The 15,586-nt window shown below is 33.4% G+C and overlaps 1 pseudogene; it reads left to right on the top strand.

The window, feature by feature from the left end:
* Positions 1-589: 589 nt before the first annotated feature.
* Positions 590-4,041, top strand: LOC148627411 (uncharacterized; annotated as a pseudogene).
* Positions 4,042-15,586: the final 11,545 nt, after the last annotated feature.

The following is a 15,586-nucleotide window of genomic DNA, read 5'->3' as shown; positions in this document are numbered from 1 at the left end:
CTACATCGTTTCCTTGAAGGGGTAGATAGAAACCATACAAATAAGCCCCAAAAGTGAATTTTGCTCATAGTTTTTCTATAATGTCTGTATGTAGATACACTGTTAGTAAAGCAGATTTGATGGTACCCCTTATTAGAAACCATTTAGTTAAGAAACACTAAAGATCATCAATGTATCATATTAAGAATAGTTAAGTTATAAGTGTCTTAAAATTCAACTGTTTGCATTTTCTTGCACAATGTGTATTCTCAATTTATACTTTCCGATATCAGACATTCTATTTGCTCTTAATGAAGCATTTTCGTTTTGATCCCAAATCCTTTTAATTGATTAAGCTTTGGGTCAAAACTGAAAAAAAATATTCTCCTACTCTGAGAGAGTCCACTTTTGTAGTGTCATTTAGTTTTTGTTTTTAGCTGCAGTCATATTTCATTCACTTCATATTTGTCTCTCTTGCTGCTTTATATGAGTCATTTGGACTGAAATGAAAATCTAACAATAGAGAGAAACACAAATGCATAAACCCTCATTGTAGTTATATGGATAGATCATATAAATTATAAGAGAACATCTGATCATGCATTGAAAATATGGCCATCTGTTTTTAATGTCTGATATTTGTCCTTGGATTATATTTTTTTGACTTCTTCTAGAATCGTGGTTCCCATGATTACTTTATTACGACAGTTTGCCAAAATAAGTATGCAACGTTGTCTCGGATACCAGAGTCGTAAAGTAGATCATGAGGTCATATTCGTCTATGAAACATTTTGCTTCCATTCTAGTAAAACAAATCTTTTCCCGACGCAATCGGTATAGTTTCGATTTTTACTCTTTGACCTGAAAGTAAGCTCTCCCATGGCAACATAAACCATGTGGTTGTAATACTTTGCCTTGATTGGTCAATAGCCAGCATTGAACGTGCGTTCGGAAAATTCTGACGCGGTACTATTTCCGTTTTACATTTGTTAGTTCGAATCAAAATGTACTGTAAATTTTTAAATAAAACTACTTTTTATTCCTGACTATCATTTCAAACAAAATCTTGTCAAATTCCATCATTATTATTATGATATAGAATGAAAAAAATCTATTTAATTACAACGTGTTTAAAACGCACGCTAAAAACCTCCGTGAGGCGTTCGTGGAAGAAATAGCGCTCGATGAGTTAAGAAAGCATGCGGGGAATATAAAAAATCTTGATGTATCTCGGATGATTTTTACACTTTCCAGGCGCACCAGGATATTCTACACACGCTGGATTTTCGCGCGCTTTTGGTGTTTGTCAATAAAGAAGAAAAAATATATTTTGTACGGTTTAGGATTGATGGAAAGGTTAAGTGCCCGTTCACAAAGCTTAAATTGTTTGATTATGATGAACATATTTACCCAAGAAAATATAGACCAAATCGTATCAAATGGCCATCAAATGTACGAAGAACAGTTATATCACTCAAATAACCCAACATCAAGGTTTTTCGGGCATTGGGAATAGCCTAGTCTTGTGCAGTACGACAATAAATATATCAATACGCATAGGTATGAGAATATACTTCATGGAGTTGTTTGGGCTGATGTATACTGTTCTTTCACATTTCACTATTTCCAATCACTTTGTTGCTACTGTTGGATCAAGCACAATTGCAATATTTCGTTTTCCGGATTGTAATCAATGGTACATTTTTTATTCTAATTCACAAGATAGTTTGGGGATGACAAATCAATTGGAACAGCAACGTTGATAGAATTTGAAGATTACGAGCAGTGTCTGAACTTCTTACTTATAAAACCTCAGTGGACTGAAATATCCCCTGTCATTTTTGAGAAACATGGTAGACCTTCATCAGACATACATGCATCAGATGAAGATAAAACATCTGACAATAAACTATTAAGTTCAACAGCATGTTCTAACGATTGCATGGGAATTAGAGGCATTGATAACAAAACTGAACATGAAAATATGTATGAAAATGACCACAAAAACATACATCATGTAGTAGATGAACCAGCAGGGAACAACAAAAACATGGACATTAATATTGATGGTCTGAAAGAATAATCAAGGGAACCAAGGTTATAGCGGTAATCAAAAGAATATAATCCAGGGACAAAGACCAAACATGGAAAACAGACATAAACAACAAAGAACACAAAATCATGCATGCAAAGTAACAAAAGCAAATGAGCAACTCGCACTCCACTAAAAACTGGGAGCATGGACCAGGTGCACCGGTCCATGCTCCCAGATACACATATGAAAGGTAATGATAAAGAATATGAACAACAAACAAGATTAGTTGCCACATTTTGTTGGTACTGTTGCGAAAAAAAAAATGGTTGAAGATCAGGTCAAAAGGCTGCCACAATCGATAAAGTTATGTCATGCAAATGGAATTAAAATAAATTGCAATTCTCCTTTGTGCAGCTCATGTTCGAACAAGCCAATACAAAATAAAACACCTTTGAAATACCTTGATAGCAATTTAGATGCTGGTTGCATTCCTGATTGTTTACAAAATCTTGATAGAATTCAACGCAGATTAGTAAGTCAAATACAAAGTTATATGACAATTATAATTTTACCTGGAGGTCAATTATCTTGAATTGGAACTTTATTTTAGAACTTTTGAAAGTCTTCAAATTGAAAGTATAATTGTTGCTTCACATGCAAAAGGTAAACCACAGCTGCAAAGCATCCCTGCTAAAAAAATAGTCAATTTGAAGAGGTATGTACATCTTGGTTGAAATTGCATAACAAACTTTATTCTGATTTCCCTGATATGAACGTGTGTAGAAGACATCAGGATGACATTGTTAATACAGACATACATGTAAGTAGCTACGAAAATGTGTATCAGGATGTAAAAAAATATTCAAGGGTGCAGTAAATCTGCAACGATTCCAGTTTATTATTCTGTTCCAAATTTTGATATTGATCTGTTGTTAAGTCGTAATGAAAACTTAAATCCTGTTCAATTTAATAATCCTACATGGTTGTCTCAAATGTCTTATGGAGAGGAATTGGCGTTTCATGGGATTTTCCTATATGGCAAGGCAGGATTGTATGATGAAAGATCTAAAAAAATAACTCAACTTGAATATTATCAATATCGCCTATATCATAAAGATGGTCTTTGGAGAAAAAATATTACATATTCAATGTATTATGTCAAGCATATGGAAGGAACAATGAAATTCAAATGCGCCTGTGCACATCTGATGGTACACTGACAGCTGGGTCTTTTTCAGATACTTCTCATTTGTCTACAATAAAACAGAACTCATTTATGTTCATGAAAAAATAGAGGTACCGTAGCTAATTGGGCGGATATATTGCAAAATTTGTTAGCGACTGTAAAAAAATTAGGACCTCCAACATTATATATTACATTATCTGCAGATGATAATAATTGGTCAGAAGTAAACATGATATTGAATGAAATATCATACGAGGAAGCCAAAAACTTTAAATCCTGTCATGAAAATATGAGGAAAGATCCATTATTTACTTCTCTTGACTTTGAAAGGAGACTGAAAGCTTTCTTTAAGTAAGCTTTAAATGGAAAACAAATCTTTAGGGAATATTGAGGATTTGTTTTCACGTGTTGAATATCAAAATAGTGGAAGTCCTCATTTACATATTTTTTTGTGGGTAACAAATGTCCCTACTTTGATTTCAAGTACATCATCATATATTGCGCGTTACATTGAAAAGGTAATTTGCACATCATTACCTTCTGAAAAAAAGAAGACACAGACTTGTATTTTTAGTGAAACGTTTACAAATCCGTCATCATACAAGCTCGTGCAAAAGACGTTATGTCTGCCTTTGGTTTCCTAAGACACCTTGTACTAAAAAAAGATACTATCAAATGTTAATATTACAAACCAGGCAAGTAGAGGACATTTTTATCAGACGGCTAGAACAGTTGATGATGTTTATCTAAATGTGTACAATCATAAATTGTTAAAAAAGGTGGCATGCTAACATATGTATTCAAATGGTAAGTGGCGTTCATGGGTTAGCGTATCATGTTTGTAGGTACACGACAAAAGCTGAACCTAGTGATTTGAAATATGCTCTGAATAAAGTGTACAAAGATATACATGATAATGTGCAGCAATATACAATTAAAAAACAAATACACATCATTGGCAATTGTGTATTAAAAACTAAACGGTTGTCTGCACAGGAGGCAGCGGCTAGAGTTGGTCATTTACAGTTACTTTGGTCTTCGTGAACAACATTTTTTTTGTTGTCTCAATGCAATTTTACTGTGTTAATACACGTATTAGTGATGAACGTTATAAAGTTTTATTACCACGATATTTTTTGCTCAAATATAAAAGATTATTTTAGATCGCCCGATAGAATTAGATAACATGTCTCCTTTTAAATTTACTTCCTGGTATAAATTATCATCATCTGAAGATACTGATGTCTCATCAAGTAGTTGTCAAAAAATTAAGATGTGTTCTATTGATAAAATGATGCAAACAAGAATGAAATCTGCCAAAATAAGAACACCAAAATTTCAAAGTAATAGTGAGCAATATTACTATTCTCTCCTAATGTTGCACTTCCCTTTTGGTGCGAAAGTAGTATTATTCAAGCATATTTATCAGCTAAAATAGCATTCTTGTCGAAGATTTGTTTTGATTTTCAGTTTGAAGTTTACTTAACTGATATAGAGAGAACAGTCCATCTTTTAGGTACAACTGGTGAGTAAATACGAGCAGTTGTTGCTCTAAATACACATGAAACAGACGAAATACAGGACGAGATTTCAACAGAACATTTTTTTTCTAAATGTATCTTCTAATGTAGATATGAACATAAGAAGTTCTACAGAAGAACATAAAGTAACTAAAATCATACATACAAAGTAACGAAAGCAAATGAGCAACTCTGACTCCACTAAAAACTGGAAGAATGGACCAGGTGCACCGGTAGGGTAAGCGTCCTCTGCTTTTCTAGAAACACCCGCCCAGTTTTTATTAAATTATTAAATTTATTAACTAGAATTTCGTCGTTAGTCCAAAGACTACATTGAAAATAATCGATAAAACCTCCTTCATAGGCACCGGTTTTCATCTAATATCTAATGGATACTGAATATTTGGAAAATATTTAAATTTGAATAATTGGGTACGAAACACTTATTATGGAATTTTGACGAAAGTTGTTCAAGTTGTTCATTTACTTTTGTTACTTTGTGTGTATTATTTTGGTTATTTTGTGTTCGTTGTTGTGTTTTTCTGTTTTCCATGTCTGGTCGTTGTCCACGGATTGCATTCTTTTGATTTTCCCACTGTGGAAAAAAATTCTAAATGCATTTATTAATCATCGTCATTATAAGTTTTCCTCTTTTCAGAGATCAACACAAAATACAAGAAAAAATAGAAATTAATAGTTCATGCATTTATTGTAAGTAACCATCTTATTACCGAGAAACGTTTGAAAAAAGTTTAATTTTATATTGATTTAGCTACATAAAGTTAGTTGCGTCCCTACCATTAAGCATTCTGAATCGCATGAAACTAAACTTCACTTTTTTTTTCAATATGCATATTCCATATTGAAATATCTAGTCCCCCTTTTTAGTGGCAATTTTTATTTGTTACCAAATGATAAAACAGCAATACAACTATTTGAATGTTTTCGTATTAATTGAAAATTAATTGCATTGAAAAAACGACTATCGAATAAGTACTAGTAAACAATATTCTTCTGACTTCTGATATGCATACAAATTTAAAAAACATTTTAAATCTTGGATTTTTCTAATTAATTAATTGGTGTTCATCTTCGAGAAACAAATTGGCATAATGGTGTCTCCATAGATTGTCTCCTTCCTTTCATACAAAAACTTCTTGGACTTCATCACATTAGAACAAACTTTATTCTATACCTCTCACTCTACTACACTCCCTTTACTTTGTCTTGACACTCCTGTTTCTGACCCCACATCATCATTATACAGACTTGTTACCATCATTTTCGATATTGGTTTCCACAGACTCTTTAAACCAGTATGTGTGAAAAGTCAAGATGACGAAAACCGATAATTTCTTACACTACCGTTTGTCAACAAAGGTATAGACGCAATTAATTTGGCTAACATCTTCCATCACAAAAACGCCACCAACAAATTTCCCCCATATTTCAAAGACAAATCCATACCAATTATTTCATATTCCTATGCTTCACCCACTGCATCAAAAATTTTCAATTATAAAAGGCTATTGCAGAACCTCGAGATTGACGACTGTTCTTGTGTTCTCTCCATTCAAATATGGTTCTGCTGGTCACGTCGTTACGGGAGATTTAACCATCATCGAAAACGAATCTTTGCGTAATATCCTTTCTAAAGGTCCCAAGTACCGTGAACCACGCTCCAGAAATTGGAATTATAACTTTAAAGTTCTTATGGATGCCGTCGAGGACTATGCAAGAAAATGGATAAAACGAGAACAAGAAGACATTGATTCTCTGTCAGAGTGGTTAAAGGCCGTCAGGTCTTCAATTTTGAAACGAATGAAAGTTTTAAGAAGGTCTATGAGTGCCAAAGCTACATCAGTTTTCAAAGACCCCATGGTAGCAAAAACATTGTCTACTATACATGACAAATATGTTGTCGTACCAGCAGACAAAGCCCAAAACAACATTGTTTTTGTCTGCAAATCGTTTTACATCAAATGTTTATTATCAGAGGTAGACGTAGAAAAAAATAGCAGTGATAAGACCTATACTGCTACCACACTCTCCAAAGAAGAGATTGTGGAAAACCATAAATCTGTGCTTTTGGTCTCTCTACCAAGGAACAAATCGGTTTTCATGGTGAAGATGGAAACACCGTAACGCAGATTTAACGTAACTCAGTTCGCGCATTATGAAGTGTGTTTGATTCAATTGTATTTATTGTTCATGAACCAAAATAATAATAATAATACTAAAATATAATAAAAAAAAGATTAAAAACCTTCTACGACTATTCCCTTAATGGCATCAAGTTTGAAGGAGAAATTTCATTGTTGCAGTAAATCAATCCTTCAATTGATTTCCAGAAATATTTATTTGAAATCGTGCTATCTGATTAAAAACACCAATGGTATTAGCCATAAAATTAAATTAAAGAAGTAGTTGTGGTAAAAGGAACTTTTCCGATGCCTGACCTAAAGATCAACTACACTTCTTTATTTGTTTTGTATTTAAACTGTACATAAAATAATTGTCTTGCACTTTTGTACGAAAATCAAATCACAAGATTGTTTGCAAAATGAAGGTACTTAATCCCCATACTAATAAAGTACTAGAGTCTCTACAAATCTCGAATACCCAGGTGTTGATAGGTCATATACCCCGGTATAACTGAACATTTCCTAGTGGAATGTCAGGTGCTTTCAGAAATAACACAACTTCCATATTAAAGGTATCAGAGAGACGACTTTTGAGCAGAAGAGACAAAAAGGTCTGAAATATGTTCTAGCAACATAACAAAGGAATTCTCAAATGTCCTTTACTTGATCAGATTTTATAGAAGAAATGATTGTTTTGCTTTTGTCAAGAAACTCTATGTATATTTATACTCTCCTTTCTATATAGAGGCTTATCCTAGTCTGGAATTGTAACTCTCTCTTTATTATATTTTTGTATATGACAAAAGGCTTACACAAAATGGAGTTATGTGCCCTTTCGCACATTTAGAAGATTACATTAGACACGAAAGCTGCCTCCTGAGAACCTTTGTTTTTTTTCATCTGAATGTTTCTCGATAATGATTTATTGACATTTTGAATATATCTTTGCAATTTATTGGCCTTCCCTCTACTTAGTTTACAGGACATTTTTATTCATACAGGGGCAGTCAGCTGGGCATTGTCTAGAGGCTGATTGGATATGCAGATAAGTTTTTTTGGGATGCTGGAAATCAATGCATTTTAAGATTTTTGGGACCGGACTTTGCTGTTGATTATGAAAGCTAGGATTTCAATTGTGATGAGCAGGAGCAATTATACACTGTCCCATGTTCGTAATTGTACTGGAATTTTTGATGAGTTAACATTTCATATGCTGTAAACATTGTTACAAGTGACGAGAAGGAGTAGTCATGTGGGGTGTAGGATTGATGGAACAAAACAATTTGTCCACTGCATGTGCAATTCAGTATTGAATGTATGGTTTTTGTTTGCATATCATGTTTAAGTTTTATAATTTCAGTGTAATTTACATATGTATTAGTAGAGTTTTAGATAATACCATACATATGCATTCTAAAAACGTTACATATACCACTTTTTTTTCTACATGAATGTGAGGGTTTGTTGATCACCTTTATGATATAGAGGATATAGATATTGTTGGACAGTTCTGTTTTAGTCCAATGTGTGTGCAGCTTCGGGAGGGGAGGAGAATCTGTGCCCTTAGTGGCCCAATTCTGTGGCACATATATGATCACCACATTTGCTTTTCATGACATTTTTATTTGATTATTCAAAGGCTGTATTGTTTGTTCATTATTTTTTAAGGTATAAAATAAAATGCCACAAACGTTGTATAATGATGGAAATGCATTTAGTTACACAATATTCCTATGATTCCAGACTAGGATAAGTCTCTATATAGAAAGGATGAACATGAATTCAAGTTATGTTAACTCATCCTTGAATAATTATTGAATATTTATTAGATTGTTAGGATAATTATTGAGGTATGCGCATGGGGTCACCAATGCCTCGGTCATTTACAAACTAACTGTAGTGTGTGACAATGGTGTTCAGAATTGTCAAAACTATGTTATAGTATTAACAGAACTTTTTTTAATTTATCACCTATATGTGCAACTGACATTGCTAACGTCGGCATTAACAGCGAAATATGAGGCAAAAATCATAATTGTAAAATTCCAAAGAACCTTCCACTTTTATAAAACGACTGGTTTTTCTCAATACGTCACAATTTCAAAACATTGCCGAAAAAACACTATTTTTACTTTTTATTTTGAAACACCAAGATACAAATACATATTACATAGTAGAGATTCTCCATACTATGTAAAATAACGATTCAACGTTGTGCTACCATGTTGATGAGTCCAGAGAGTATGTATTTTCAAATCTTCAAGTAATTTTTGGCCCTATCATAATTTTTAAGGCATGATTTATTGCTTTGTAATATCAAGTTCAAGATCAAATTCTCAAATTAAAACAAATAATTGATAATGGCGTATGTTTTATGGTGATTTTTCGTTACCTTTTCATCCTTTAACTTTAAAAAAAAAACAACCTAAAATTTTTCATAAAGTCATAAGTAATAAATATAAAAAATATATAAAAAATTATTCTTAACAATTTAGTGGAAGTGGAAACAAGTGAACCAGGATTCTAATGAAAATCAAAAGAATGTAACACAGGTACAAAGATCAGAAAAACAGGCACACACAACAACCGAGCATAAAATAATCAATATATAGTACATACAACAAAATGTAAAGTAACAAAAGTAAATGAGCAACAGGAACTCCACTAAAAGCTTGGAGCATGGAACAGGTGCACCGGTAGGGTAAGCGTCTTCTGCTTCTCTAGAAACACCCGCCAAGTTGCTAATAAAAAGTCAAGTCCAGGGTAGTCGAAAGAGGAAAGGAAAACTATGACATGTTGAACAAATCAGTTTTCATGGTGCAGATGGATACACCGTATCGATCCACAAGTTCATGATGACGACCATAAAAAACTTCTGTAGTGATGAGTCAATCTTGAAGCAACATGACCCTATTCCAGACGACTAATTGAAAGAAGTCTAGCGCGATACCAAATACAAAAAGTCTGCATAGTTACGGAAAAATTCTGGCATGACGTATGGGTTGTGATATGAAAACTCCATACGCAGGTGCTGAAAGGAAGTTTCCACAGATGAAAGGAAAGTTTACAATACGGAAGGAAAAGTCATCGCCTTTGTCGTATAGTTTGGTCAATAGTTTTCCTTTACCAACAATCAAGAGGTTGACTTTACAGTGTCTGTAGTATCCTCAAGTTCTTTGGGGTATACGAGATGTGTGAAATCCCCGAAACCAGGATTGTTTAACGATAATACGCCATCCATAAAGCGGAAAATGAGATTAAAGGATCTAGCTAAACGATGTTCTTTCTTTTGGGTCTGATGTTATAAAGTCAGCCTCATAAGAATGAAGAAGGAATAAGTCAACAAGTAGAGGAGCACAATGTTTTCCCATTGCAATGCCGAACGTTTGTTGAAAAACGCGTCCACCACACGGGACAAATATGTTGTCCATATCTTCTTCGGTATATTTTAGGAAATGAATATTTACAAAGTACAAGTACAAGAAATTTCTGCCAAGAACTACCTACTTGAATCTAGGTGTACCGTACTTTTAATAATAATGATGTATATTTTTTCTTGCCATTACTTTTTTCTTGTTTTTTTTTCACTTCAAAATACCTACCGCACATTTTGTGACACCCTATGACTTACCAAAGACTTTGATTTAGCTGATTCAGAGCATCTTCTTTATATGTTGTTTTCTTGTCTATCATTTGGACATGCTCACTATCCTTAAACCTGCAAATAGTAAATGACATTGGTTGGTTGATTGACTTTGGATTAATGTTAAGAGACAGATACAAATGTATCATAGGATGTAAACATTTGTGAAAACAGAGTGCGATAGAGAGGTACATTTTTAGTATATATAATGGTAAACAATATTACCATTTAATTCCATGTTGGCGATTGCCCTTTACTCTAACTTGGAATGTGTCAGTCTGTCTTCATTTACACGAGTATAATGGATACCTTCTACAAATGATGGCTTAATGTTGTCAATTTCCGATATTTGTCTACTATTTCCAAGTTATCTACTACGATAACAAAATGATTTTTGGTTCAAAATGAATGATTTCGCCCTTGTTTCAAAAGTGTCTGACACTTGTCGCGGAACTGCATTTTTGTTGCTAGATTATTACCGGATTATACTCACTTGCAATATGACGGATGCCACTGACAGAGCAGGATATGATAATCCTTCCGGAGCACCTGATGTCATTCACAATTTTTGTGGAAATTTATATTGCTGGTGCATTATATTTTTGTTGGACGCCTTGTTTTAATTATCTTCAGTTTCTATGTGTAATCGTTTTTAGTCAGTTCGCTTCAGTGTATATGTAGATCGTCTCAGTATTAAGGCCTTTTGTTTGGAATTTGACGAATTTGAGTTATCCCACTAGTACTTCTGACGCTTTGGTATTTTTTGCAGATATTTTTATACAGAAGAAGATGTTGTCAAAATGCTGGACTTTTTATTGACAACATATTTGTCCAGTGTCTTAAATAGGCGTTTGGCATTCCAAAGAGAAAAATTATGCTCGGCTACTCGCTGATCTATTCCTTCACTCCTATGAGGCAAACTGTATAGCTGCTAAACCAAAATTTGATATTTTTGATATATAGATGACGTATTGCTTTAAAAATCCTAGTTTCGGGGACTTTATACATCGCATATACCCCAAAGATAACGTACACTACATACACTTAGGCAGTTTCATATCTTGACCCACACATATATAGAGATTAATTGAAAAAGAAAACCCATAACAAAACTATCCATCAAAGGCATTATTTCTCATCCTTATTTCGTATGGTTAAATTTCCTTTCATCTATCGCAACATTCATTCTGCAGCTGCGTATCAAATCACAATTCAATTGTCTTGAAGAACTTGCCTAAGCTACGAGGACTTTATGTACTGTTCTAGAATACTTAAAATTACAATTAGATTTCTGGAAAAAGGTTATGTTGCTACAAGATTGAAGTCATCACTACTACTAACTTTTATGGTCGTCAACATGAACTCAAGAATCTGCACCATGAGAACATCCATGCGAAATACAGGTTAACTTGCGCCTCGCGTTTCGCATAGACAATCATAAAATAATATTTTTTAATTCTGTAAATTCCTTAGAATGTCACTCTAGGAATTCAAGTTGCAAAAATAGTTTGAAGAATATAGGCGGAGAGATGAACAGGTCGACTACATATCTAATGGTTGTCAAATAAACTTTTTTTTAAGTTTCTTTGTCCTTTCCTATCGTTACTTTTTATTGTATGGTATATTGTATATGTAGAATGTCGCTCATTTGGATTTTGATGTCTCTGAATTGTTCGTCTGTTTTTATGCTGCGGTATATTTGCTAGTATTTGGTAATCTGTATATGTCATTTAAAACAACAAATAAGTATAAATTACACAATTTCTCAATCAATGAAATGTCTGTCTCAGATCTTGACCTACTTCCAAATGCAGAGAAGAAACTATTTATTAAATTGTATTTCAATAATTGTAATTGCATTAGGTTCATGTTTAGGTAGTTTGCAGCCTTCAAGTGAGCATTTGTAAACATGTTTTACAGAATTCCAGTTTGAACAAACACTTTTAAAATTCTACACCGACTATGTAATGTAATATGCTGGTCATTTCTAACTACAAAGATAGGACAATTTAAGTACATTTAAATTAAATGCGTTTTTCTCAACGAAAGAAAAAGTAGAAGTAGTAAATTTAAAAACAAGATACATTCCATGGACAAAAAAAAAACAAATCGAGAAATAAAACAGACAATAACAAATCTCTTAACATGAAAAAACAACACTTAAACAAAGACACCATCATCGCAAACTCTTGTGCGTCATGTATGAAATCGACCTTTCTATACGTTGACATATCTTCCCTGTATCAATTTGATCCGATGGAGCAGTGTAGCGAATAGAGTCGTCACATTCTGAGACGTTGTATAATATTGATTTGTTGTGACATGCATCATTAATTTGATCCTCTATCCTACATAATAACATCTAAATGAACTGTCCCGTACTACCATACATCGTGTACTAAGTTACAGCCCTAGATTAATCCTACGAGGAGGGATGACCCGGCCAGCGAAAGCTATATTTTTATATAGCCTAGCTGGCCGAGTGGTCTAGGGCGCTGGACTTTGTGCAGGCGGTGTTGCCATAGATGTCATAGCGGTACGAGTTCGAGTCCCGCGGAGGGAACTACCAAACATTTGCATCGCAAATAGACAGTTCTAACATCGTTGGGAATTTTTCAGACCTTTATATATATTTTGGGTTTCTGATGCTGGAGTGAATAGTCAGTAAGGATGCAAAAAAAGAAAAGAGTGACGAAAAAGAAAAATCGAGCTAGAAAATTATCTGGATCCTTAATTAATGAATCGCAAAACAAAACAACAAGTGCTGCGGACATGTATCAAATAGTGCTTTAATTTTCGAGTTTAATTGGCCCAAATGGTACAGTTAATCACAGCACAAAATTGCCTCAAAAATGTTTGCATTTTACTGCACATTCAATAATTAAGAGATAATAGGACACCGTAGAATATTACAATCTATATCTAAACATTCTTTACTGAATAACAAATAAAACAAACACTACCATCTCGATTCGATCTGCAACATGAGCTTTACAAAATGAGTTTGAAGCATATTTTCAAATATTTTAACTACGAGTTAAACTAAAATTGTAAAATACGAAATCTAATCCCGGATAACAGAAAAAGGCTAAAAACCACTAATTCCACTTCCCATAGGCTTCTATGCTAATTTCACAATATTCAATGGCTTCTCTGGACTTTACCTTAACTTTAACCTGCAGATGACTATATATCAGCATGATTCTACATATGTCAGCTCACAATCCTCAGAATGGCATGTGGGGTTAGCAGACTTGCAGTGCAGTACTGGTCACCGGAAGTGAAGGGTCTATAAATAGCATGGGAAATCCCAGTGTTTTCACAAGATAGGGGTATATTTAAAAATCATTATGGAGATTAGGCTTCACATCACAAGAAGCAAAATGCACCTATAAAATGTACAGAAATGTTTTTCCTTTCAGAAACTGTTTAAATTTTTTAAATAAGATGAGAACTTTTTTCACAGCACTATGAGGAACAGGGGTAATTTCTGCGTAGGACTATTTTTGCGTACGTTCCAAATGCTCATTGGTTGAATTGGTGGTCTGTAACCTAAAGAGTCACTTTTTGTCTTAGAAAAAATAAATAACTATACATGTATCTTCCTACACACATGCTGAATGCATTTGCAAAGTTTCAGTGAAATGTGACAAGCACTTTTTTAAATATTTGATTTTTAAATATAGGGTAACCAAGTTGTGCGAGCAAAAAAGTGAAAATATTCTACCATACTGAAATGCATTAAATATTTGCAAAGAACTTTTTCTGACTTTTCAAATAAAAAATATCAATCACAACTTGTTTTTTAACAATATTAATGAAGAAATAGTTTTAAAAGTAATCATTTTCTGAGAAATTGGTCTATTTTTAAAAATTTATTTCTGACATGCCTCCCCCTTTTTCTTGATCACATGTCAAAAATCCTAAATCTTTAAATTTTCACAAAAGGTGATATATTTGGCTTTAAATTTGTAAATACAGTGTTTTCACATTAAAACATGACCAGTAAAGGGCACCTAAAGCAAAAAAAGTGCTCAATAATGGATTTTCCATGTTGCCATAGGGGAATGCTTATATGGCCTTAACCGCAGTAATGAAAGTGAGTTTTTCCTCATTTCTAACCTAATGTTTGCTCAAATCTACACAAAACTTGATTTCAAGTGCTTATTACTACCATATTTAGGTAAATATAGCCCTCAAAGTTTAATATTTGATATTTTTACTAAATTTTCTACACTTTTTACAAGATAGGACATAAAAATCAGCCAAAAAGACCAATTTTCCATAATTTGGACCTATAACTTAAAAAAATGCATATCTTGAAGGATTTTTGTAGTGTATTCCTCTCATGGCAAAGTTAACAAGATCTTCAAGTAGTTTAAAGCTATTTCAAGAAACTTTTCATTTTGCCATGGCTTCAGCTTAAGGCTAAAAACCACTAATTCCACTTCCCATAGGCTTCTATGCTAATTTCACAATATTCAATGGCTTCTCTGGACTTTATCTTAACTTTAACCTGCAGATGACTATATATCAGCATGATTCTACATATGTCAGCTCACAATCCTCAGAATGGCATGTGGGGTTAGCAGACTTGCAGTGCAGTACTGGTCACCGGAAGTGAAGGGTCTATAAATAGCATGGGAAATCCCAGTGTTTTCACAAGATAGGGGTATATTTAAAAATCATTATGGAGATTAGGCTTCACATCACAAGAAGCAAAATGCACCTATAAAATGTACAGAAATGTTTTTCCTTTCAGAAACTGTTTAAATTTTTTAAATAAGATGAGAACTTTTTTCACAGCACTATGAGGAACAGGGGTAATTTCTGCGTAGGACTATTTTTGCGTACGTTCCAAATGCTCATTGGTTGAATTGGTGGTCTGTAACCTAAAGAGTCACTTTTTGTCTTAGAAAAAATAAATAACTATACATGTATCTTCCTACACACATGCTGAATGCATTTGCAAAGTTTCAGTGAAATGTGACAAGCACTTTTTTAAATATTTGATTTTTAAATATAGGGTAACCAAGTTGTGCGAGCAAAAAAGTGAAAATATTCTACCATACTGAAATG

This window comes from Perna viridis, chromosome 1, assembly GCF_037379345.1.
Source record: "Perna viridis isolate PV_CMFRI_1.1 ecotype Kerala chromosome 1, ASM3737934v1, whole genome shotgun sequence".
Lineage (NCBI taxonomy): Eukaryota > Metazoa > Mollusca > Bivalvia > Mytilida > Mytilidae > Perna > Perna viridis.
This window is presented reverse-complemented; position numbering and strand designations above follow the sequence as displayed.